This window comes from Chiroxiphia lanceolata, chromosome 1 (assembly GCF_009829145.1).
Source record: "Chiroxiphia lanceolata isolate bChiLan1 chromosome 1, bChiLan1.pri, whole genome shotgun sequence".
NCBI classification, from domain to species: domain Eukaryota; kingdom Metazoa; phylum Chordata; class Aves; order Passeriformes; family Pipridae; genus Chiroxiphia; species Chiroxiphia lanceolata.
The window spans coordinates 140,142,846-140,151,569 of record NC_045637.1 but is presented as its reverse complement, the minus strand read 5'-3'; positions in this window follow the sequence as shown (position 1 = coordinate 140,151,569).

Genomic DNA, 8,724 nt, shown 5'->3' with positions numbered 1-8,724 from the left:
CTCCCACACCTATTTTGTTCATGTCCAGCAGCTCCACAGAACCGATCACCTTTCTTCCAAATGGATTTGATCTGCAGGGCGCTGCATTAAATAAAGTGTGTGATACCATGTGTGCCATAAAGAAGCATGACAAAGTGATTCACATGCTGCCTACAGATTTTCCACAATTTCTTTGTATCGTAGGGCTTATACTCCCTCATATCATTTGGAGGAACTCTCAGAATAATGATTTGGCATGTATAACTGGTTTTTCCATTTCTGTCGTTAAAGCTGCTTTCAGGGCCATGCTGAAATTGCAACAAAAGACCTTCCCACATCGCAAATCACTGTGGTACTTGGTGTGCACTATATCAATAAAAAGATTAGCTTACTTATAGGAAAAGGATGACAAAGTCCACAATTGTCCAAGCCATGAGAAAAATGAGGTTCTGTTTCAGCTAAACCAGCTAGTAACAATGTCACGTTATAACCCTCAGTTCCTCAGGTGCAGTACACGTCTCACAAGTGGATTTTATCCTACGTGCTGCATTAAATTAGTGCCATTAACCTTCTAGGTCAGCCCTTTGAAGTCAAGCAGGCATTTTGCTATTGATTTCCATGGAGCCAGGATTTCATATTTATTTTCACTGACTATTTATTTCAAAGCATCAGGAAAATTTTCTACTCAGAAGTCCAGAGAAAAAATGTGAAACAGAAGGATGTAGGAAGGGGGATTTCTCCCTCGGTGTGAATGCAGCATCTTCCAGTTCCATCCCAGATGACAGCAATCTATGTAGATTCTGAGACAGCCCTACAGGGACCAGCAGAAGTATTTAAAATAATTACAGAAATCAATTCTAATGGCTTTCCAGGACTGGAGAGAGAAAGTGACCGGCAAACAAATTACTCAAGTGAAGTTGAAGCAAAGAGAAATGGTGATGAGGAGGGCAGAAGAAGCTTCAGTTAAACCTGGAGCAACTCCAGTATGGATCTCTATTCAAATCCAGGAGGTTAGAGTTCATTTAGAACAAAAATTGACAGAGCCAGAGGAATTTGAGAGAGAGGTAATTTATATTTTGTGCCCATTCACTGGAAAAGGAAAAGCACCAGGCTTCATGATTTTATTAGTTAAGCTTTTTAAGGAGAGCCAAAATTTGATAGCAAATTTCCAAAAGGTCTGGCTTCTGTCATGCGAAAATGATACTCTGTAAAAAAAGAAATAGCTGGCAATGAAAAAAGCATCAAAAGGGGGGAAAAGATACCTGGCCGGAGACTGGTGCCAGTGAAGTGCACACTAAGGAGGTGCTGGTGCAGTGTGTTCCTGGGTGGCAGAATGGGAGAACCACAGCAAGCTACAGTGCTATGGACATGACTACCAACATGCAGGAGTGGGCCCTGTACTGAAATGGTGCACAGCAATCACGGGACTAAGAGGTGGCTCTTTCCAGTGGGAAGTTCCCAGTCTAATCATACCCAAAATATTCTACTCAAAATGTTCAGGGGCTGGAGTAGGTGACCTTTAAAGGTCCCATCCAGCCCAAATCATTCTATGATCATGCTGGAGGCCAAGAAATCATGCTGCCCCTACATGAGTCCTATCCAAACATGTTAAACAGCAGTTGCAACCAACTCAAAGTTCCACGAATTTGTGAATATCATAAAGGAAAGACCTGTTTCTAGTGAGTGTGTAAGAAAGCCTTACAGGATGATCAAGAAGGTTTTCATACAGTCTTCTATTCCTTTTAAAGGAAAACTATTTTACAGCCCTTTTTTTTGTATTTCCATAGCCCCTGGGCTCATTTCTAATTTGTAACTGTGGACTTGAATATGCTGGGAAGGGTCAAAATAGAAATTCTTATTTCTCCATACATTTCCTTCCAAGCAGCCTACACAAACCCAAGTGCTACTCATTCTTTTAATGGGAAGGAAAAGGAACGACATTTCAGCTGCCCGTGGGAGATCCTCACTATGCAGCAAAATGCACTGCACTGCATCAGGCCTCAGAATCCTTGAGTTTTGTCTAAAAATGCAAATATGATTTTCTTTAAGGACCAGTGTCCCATTGCAGGGGCAGTGATCAGAGGAAACCCAAGGCTCTAAAAGCAATCACACATGTTAAAGAGGAAATTGTTTTTGTCCCTCTTCCTGGCTGCCTGATGCAATTTAGGATGTGATTTGCTGAAGTTCCCAAGCTCTCAGTCGTGAACAAAGTCATTGCAAACTTCGCTTTCTATATATGGAATGTGCTCTGATGCCAAATGCTAAAAAATCAAGGTCCTGGCATCTCAGATAAGTGCTCCAAATTCAGCAGATAGTCTTTCCCTGTGCCTTACCTTACCAGCTGCAAAATGGGGCTATCCCCCACCAGAAGACTATTTTGTTCAACCCAAATCAAAACTTCCTGTGCATGTTTGTTATTTTCATTTAAGTAAGAAAGTATAGGAAAATGCAGTCTTTCAATTTGGCATTAAACATGGCAAAAGGAGAGAGTACCAGCTTTTCTCTTCCCTTTTTTTTCCTCAGGAGATATTCATTGACTTCAGAACAAACTAGTAAACTATTCTATGATCTGAAAACACACTGCAAAGAAGCAATTATGCATCATAAACATTTAATTTAATACCACAGGTAACATTTTTACTCTGTGTGTCTTAATACGGGTTTTTTCATCGGGGACCTTCTGGAAAAACCATAAATACAACAGTTGAACTGCATCCTTGTGACACTGGTGCAGTCCCCAGTGACAGCTGTGCGTGGTACGTGGATTCCAGTTGCCTGAGCCATCAAACTATCAGTGGCAAGCCATTAGCCCTAACACAGCAGAGGAAAGCAACTGGGCATGCAGTGCTTTGTGTGAGGACATCAGACCGATGATGAAACTGAGCAATCTCTGTTTGGTTTCTCAAGGGAAATGTACCATAGCCCACTTGTGTCAGGGCTTGACCCTTTCTGCTCCAGGCTTCCTTTTCCCCAGCTGTGTCCTCAAGCATCTGCTGACCACAGCCCTGCTTCCCAGCACCCCATTGCAGCATCAGTCTGCCTCATTTGCAGTCACAGTATCTCCCAAATGGGCCTTCTGTCCCCATCTCTGTTTTCCTGCCATTTTTCCTCTTACCTACCCATCTTAACCCATCCCTAACTGGTCTGTTTAAAGGCAGTGTTTAGCCTATCCCTAAAACAAAACACAGAACTGCCCCGGAGATGAGCGGTGAAACTCAGGAAAAGAAAGCAGAGGAAGGCAAATGATTACAAGGACAACAGCAAAAATGCAGGAGCAGAGGGCAGCCCATGTCTCTCGTCCTAAGGCAGAGAATTAGCACAACAGCACACATGAGAGCAATGTCCTGCAAAAGTCCAGTTTGGCTGTTGTCCAAGGATGCATTTTAGCAGCTCTACCCACAGCAAGAGAACACCTGAATAAACTGATTGCTGTGTGTCGTTGCTGTCCTTTCCTGAATCCTTTCATTGTCCCTGGGGACACACACAAGGTATATTCTTCTTTTTGCATGGCCTGTCCTGCTTTCAGAGTCGTGTTCAACACCAGGACAAGTTTGTCCCTCCACTGAATCATAGCTATCTCAGTAGCAACCACATTGCACTGAATTACATTTCTGCTTTTGGGAGCTTCCGCACACCAGGCAGCACCTCTGGGATGCTGGATGGTGGGGTGTCAAAGGCAGGGAAACCAGAGGCAGGGGGTAGGTGTGAGGAGGATGCAGAGTTCTGGGAGGACCAGGTGCCACTGCAGCACTGCAGTTCATCCCACACAAGCCAGACATAGCACAGGGGGTCTGGAGTCTCAGACAAAAAGCTACTGGAGTTTGCTTGTTCTTTCAAGAAGCAAAGAAAAAAATTTTTTTCCATGACTCTCTTGTTAAGGGAGTTGGATTGGTTTTGAAGAGACAATTCTTTTCGAGACAACAAGCCAGCTTGGGGCAGGCACCAGCAGGGAAAATTTCTGCACAAACAGTTGAAATTATAAGCATGAAAACCAGCCCTGTAATTAGGACTGGAAGGCGTCTTAACAGGCAAGTGCCTGCAACCCCCACCTGCCAGCCAGGCCCCACCAGGTTTGCTATCAGCCCAGCTCTTACTACTGTTTGATTTGGGCTATTCCTTCCCCCCTGCCTCATGCCTACCTTTTTAGGGGCTTTTTAAGGGAGATTACCAATGGCTCTTTTGGAAAGTCAAGTAAATAATGTCAGTCAGTTTCCCTGCCCAGCTATCTAGTGACATTTTTGAAGAATCCCATTAGTTTTACCAGACATGACTAGTTTTCCATTTAAATATAATGTTCCTGTTCTGTACAAGAGAGATATTTACTGATGCTGTTTTATTTCTAAGTTAGAGAGGTTTTCTGTGTTGGCAATGTGTGAGCACACACACTTTGGCAGAGCTCAGTGCATACAGTGATGAGCAGACTGTAAATATCTAGACAAATTAATAATGTAGCACTGAAGAGGAACACAAGTCAGTTAATATTAATGCTAATATCAAAAGTGTCTAGAGCAGCAGACAAGATAATTTTTCTCTTTGTCAGAAATAAAGGGAGATCAGCAAGGGCCATGTATAGATTGCATAGCTTGGCTTTAGAAACACTAAATAATTTGAAAAAAAGACATTCTAATTCCTCTTCTTAAAAGAAATAATCAATGCTAGTTCTCTCTCTCTCTGACTTAGTAAACAAACTAGAGCTATGCCCTTAAACCAGGGCTGTCAATTTATGTTGACAGACCATGATGAATATAATTACAGAGCACCTAACTCGAGCAGCAGTTGAGGGGAAGTTAAAATGAAAACCTAATATTGGAGAGAATTGATCAGCCTACTTTCCTTTTCTCTCTGGAGCCTGCTCAAAGCTCATTTATTGGAAAGACTGATGGCAGCACGGAGACTGTGGGACTAGTCCGGGCTCGCTGTGCAATGCACTTAAATGATTAGGGAGTATTGGACACCTTCGCTGGAGTCGGCTGTTTGTCCTCCAGTCTGGGAGCTGCGCGGCACCGCCTGCCAGTCGCGCATCAGGGCAGCCCCGCGCGGAGCCGCTGAGTGCTGCTGAGGGGGCAGGAGCGCTCCCGGATCGATAGCCCCACTCCTCTGCTGCCTTGGCTAAGAGCTGGAGAGACTAGTTGGTGCATATGTGATGACTAGAATTTAATTATATATCAGATTGATTTTCAATTACAACTTCAAGGAACTGTTTGCCAGGATTTCAAGTTCATGAGAAAGGTCCCGTGTCTCCTTTCTAAATTCTTTTCTCCCCATATTCCTGTGCTATGTGGAAAATTTTACGGACTCTCTACCTTCAGGCCTCTGTCGGGATAAACAGTTTCAAAGTTTCCATCAATAATGAGAAGATCAGCTTAATCTGAGAATGAACCTATTCAAAGTTGGAAGAGAAACTTTAAAGTTGTGGAATAAAATTAAAAGATATAGTTATAATAGTGATTTTTTTTTCTTTAATATAAGTTTCCCAGTGCTGAGTTAAGAAGCAGAATCTACCTTCAAACAGAGGTTTCGGTTGTTTTGGGTTTTTTTTATTTTGGACATAGCACCAAAGGGGTCTGAATTCAATCCAGTCTGTAGAAATGGGAATGCGTGAGTAATAAAACATTCTCCTTTTATAAACCTATCTGAACCTAGTCCTGGATGAAACTGGGAGTATTATGCATGCAAGAGCAACCAACTAGATGAGAAACGAAAGATTTTCATGAAACCTTTCTAGATCAGTTTTATTTCTTTTATGAATGTTCTTATGTCTGTTACCATCAGAGATTTTAATAAGACTTTTATCAAAATGTAATCGTTATGTGAACTGTACACTCTGCAAGCTGCATGAAAAACTGAACTGGATTTCAGGGGGAAAAAATAGATACCAGTTAAATTTCAGTGCTGGATCCAATCTGCTTACTCCAAAATACAGAGACAAAATTTGCCAATACACTCACATGGAAGAATTATTAAATTACATAAAGCAGAAATCCTCATTTAAAGAAAAAAAAAAGAAATGTAAAGTTTTCAGTAAACTTAAAAATTGACTAGAAGGGATCAGAAAAATAAAACCCTTAGCAAGTGAATCAAGTACAGGAAAACAGTAGCAATCAAAGGACTTAGGCTTACATTTGCCAGGACTGGGGATGTCTCTGCTCATGCTACGGGCAAAAGTGTGTGACAGAACCATCTCCATGTGCACCGCTGGCTTTTCCAGCGATGGCATGTGAGCTCCATCAGGCAGCCATGACACTGAGTACCATTGATAAGAAAGCAACAATGGAGTGTGCCCCAAGGGCTGCAGGAGGGGCTGCAGGCCCCCTGTCTGCAAGCATGGCCATGGGCTAACTGCCCCTTGGCCACCTGCCCTGTCTGGCCCATACATGCACAGCAATACGAGGTAAATGCAAAACACCTTTTAGAAGGTACGTCCCTATATACATATTAATAGCTATATGCTATAAACAGTAATAAATTAATCCTGAGGTCTGTAGAAAAGGCTCTGATTTTCATGCAATAAAATTTTAACTTGTTATTTCCGGGAAGCTGTACCGGAACAGAGGTACGACTAACACTATGTGAAGATGAAGCCACTCTTTAAGAAATCTGTAAACTGCTAAATATATGCATTGTCTCAATCCATTTGAATAGCAGTATTCCTGTAATGTATTCTTATTTAGAGTTTCTTCATTTTCTTCATTAATTTATTCTTCATTTTCTGAAAAACTTGCAAAGAAACCTTGACAATGTGTCAATAGAATCCACCTTTTTCTCCTACCCAGTCACAAGCCAGCTGCTTTCTTGAGGTGTCCTATCTACAACACAGACACGGTTCACTTTGACTGTTTTGAAACTACCACTGAGTTTCTTTCCTGTTCTCATGATAATCATGATTTTATTTACTGTATTATAGCTCCCCGGTTACCTTATTTCCAAAAAGAATAGTACTAGGTGAATTACTCTCATTTTCAAACTTTTAATTACCCTTCTCTCCCTTCCACCCACGTTTTCTAGTTTTATCCTTTTTGTTTAGTGGGAGAACAGGTTTGCACATGATGTTCATGATCCAGGCACACCTTTTATTTTTGTTGAAAATTCCTGTTTTTCTCTGCTCCCTTCCTAATAATTTCTGTTGTTCTGCTTACTTCTTCAGACTGCTCCCATACATGATGGGAGTTTAAATAAAACTACTTACTTGAATTAACTGTCCTAAGGATTCTAGAAAAGCAGGATAGCTCAAATTGGATTTTTGGAGGTCATCAAACCCAACAGCCTGTTCAAAGCTGGGATATACTGGAAGACTTCCAAAGCCAGGATATACTGGAAGACTTCCAAAGCCATCTCCTCCCCAAGCTAGACAGACCCCAATTTCCAGCCTCTTCTTGCAGGGCAAGCACTTCAGCTACCACCATCCTGGTGGCTCTCTGCTGGACTCACAATTACAGGAGTCTTTTTTATACTGCAAACCCAAAACTGGACTCAGCGTTCCAGGTGTGGTCTAACAAGTGTACAGGGGAAGCCTCCTTTTCTTCACTCTGCTGCTTGCACTGCACTACCTACTTACACAATTATTTATGCAACTCAGCCTCCTGTGCACGTCTTTTCACCTGTCAATGAGTTACAGAGTTCAACTACCATTTTGTCATGCAGTCACTCAGGACTGTGAGATCCCTCTGCGCCTCACCCAGGCAAATTTGCTTTCTCTAAGATGATCCCACCAGTGAACATTGTCATCTCAGTCTCAACCCATTTCTCCAGGCTCTTTCCAAATATACCAGTGTATTACAGTTCAGGTACTGTCACAGCCTGACAACTGAATTTATCCTGTTTCAGTATTCTGCAACGAAAGCAGATGAACCTTCAGCTAGAAAGCATGATTAGCCTCAACTTTTCAAAACCTCAACATCCTTCAAAATATTTACCATATTCTATACCATCCCTACGGTGTTTGCATTTTAAAGTGAGCCCAGCCAGCACACAGAGCTTGCCTCTGTAGGCAGCCCCATTGCCACCATGCAGAAGCTTACAATAACCAGCATTATAGCTGGTGGTAGATGCACAAGGGGTCTTCAGCAATGAGCCTTTGGGGGTTGAGTTACAGTAGTGACACACAACACCTGGGTAGGGGAGGCACGAATAATAAGAACATCTTGTCTGTGTCTGGGCTTTTGAACACCACCAGATCAGGTACACAAAGTTCACCTAATCAACGGGGTGCATCTCTAGAATCAACACATGTGGCTGTAATGGATACTGGCTCTTTTTGTGAAGGTGAGAAAAATTCTCGATAGGTAGGACTCAAATGCACTGAAGCCAGTTGGGTTGTCACCACCACCGTTTCAGAAGCCTCTGTTATCTCTTTTGCTTCTGTTTCTCAGATTTCCCTTGAAAGCTCAATTGTGTCTTTGACATGGTGATTTTAGAACAAAAATGGAAATGTCCAATGTTTAGAGGCAGAGGTCACTCGAATGCTCTCAAGAACTGAGACAAAAAGAAAATATAAATTAGCTTTACTGTGAGACTAAGAGCACTTCATGAGTCAGGTTTTGTTCTTCTCCTGAGGACTAGACAGCCCCTTTTATCCAGGATTTCCTGACATCAAGCAGTCAGGGTGTGAGAAGGGCACGGCACAGGGACTGCAGCATCACGGCAGCAGCCTCACTCACAAGGGAGAGTCCTGTTCACTGTTTCAATGCTTATTAGAATATTTTCTCAGACAATCATAAATCAAACATTAAGAGAAAGGATTTTCAC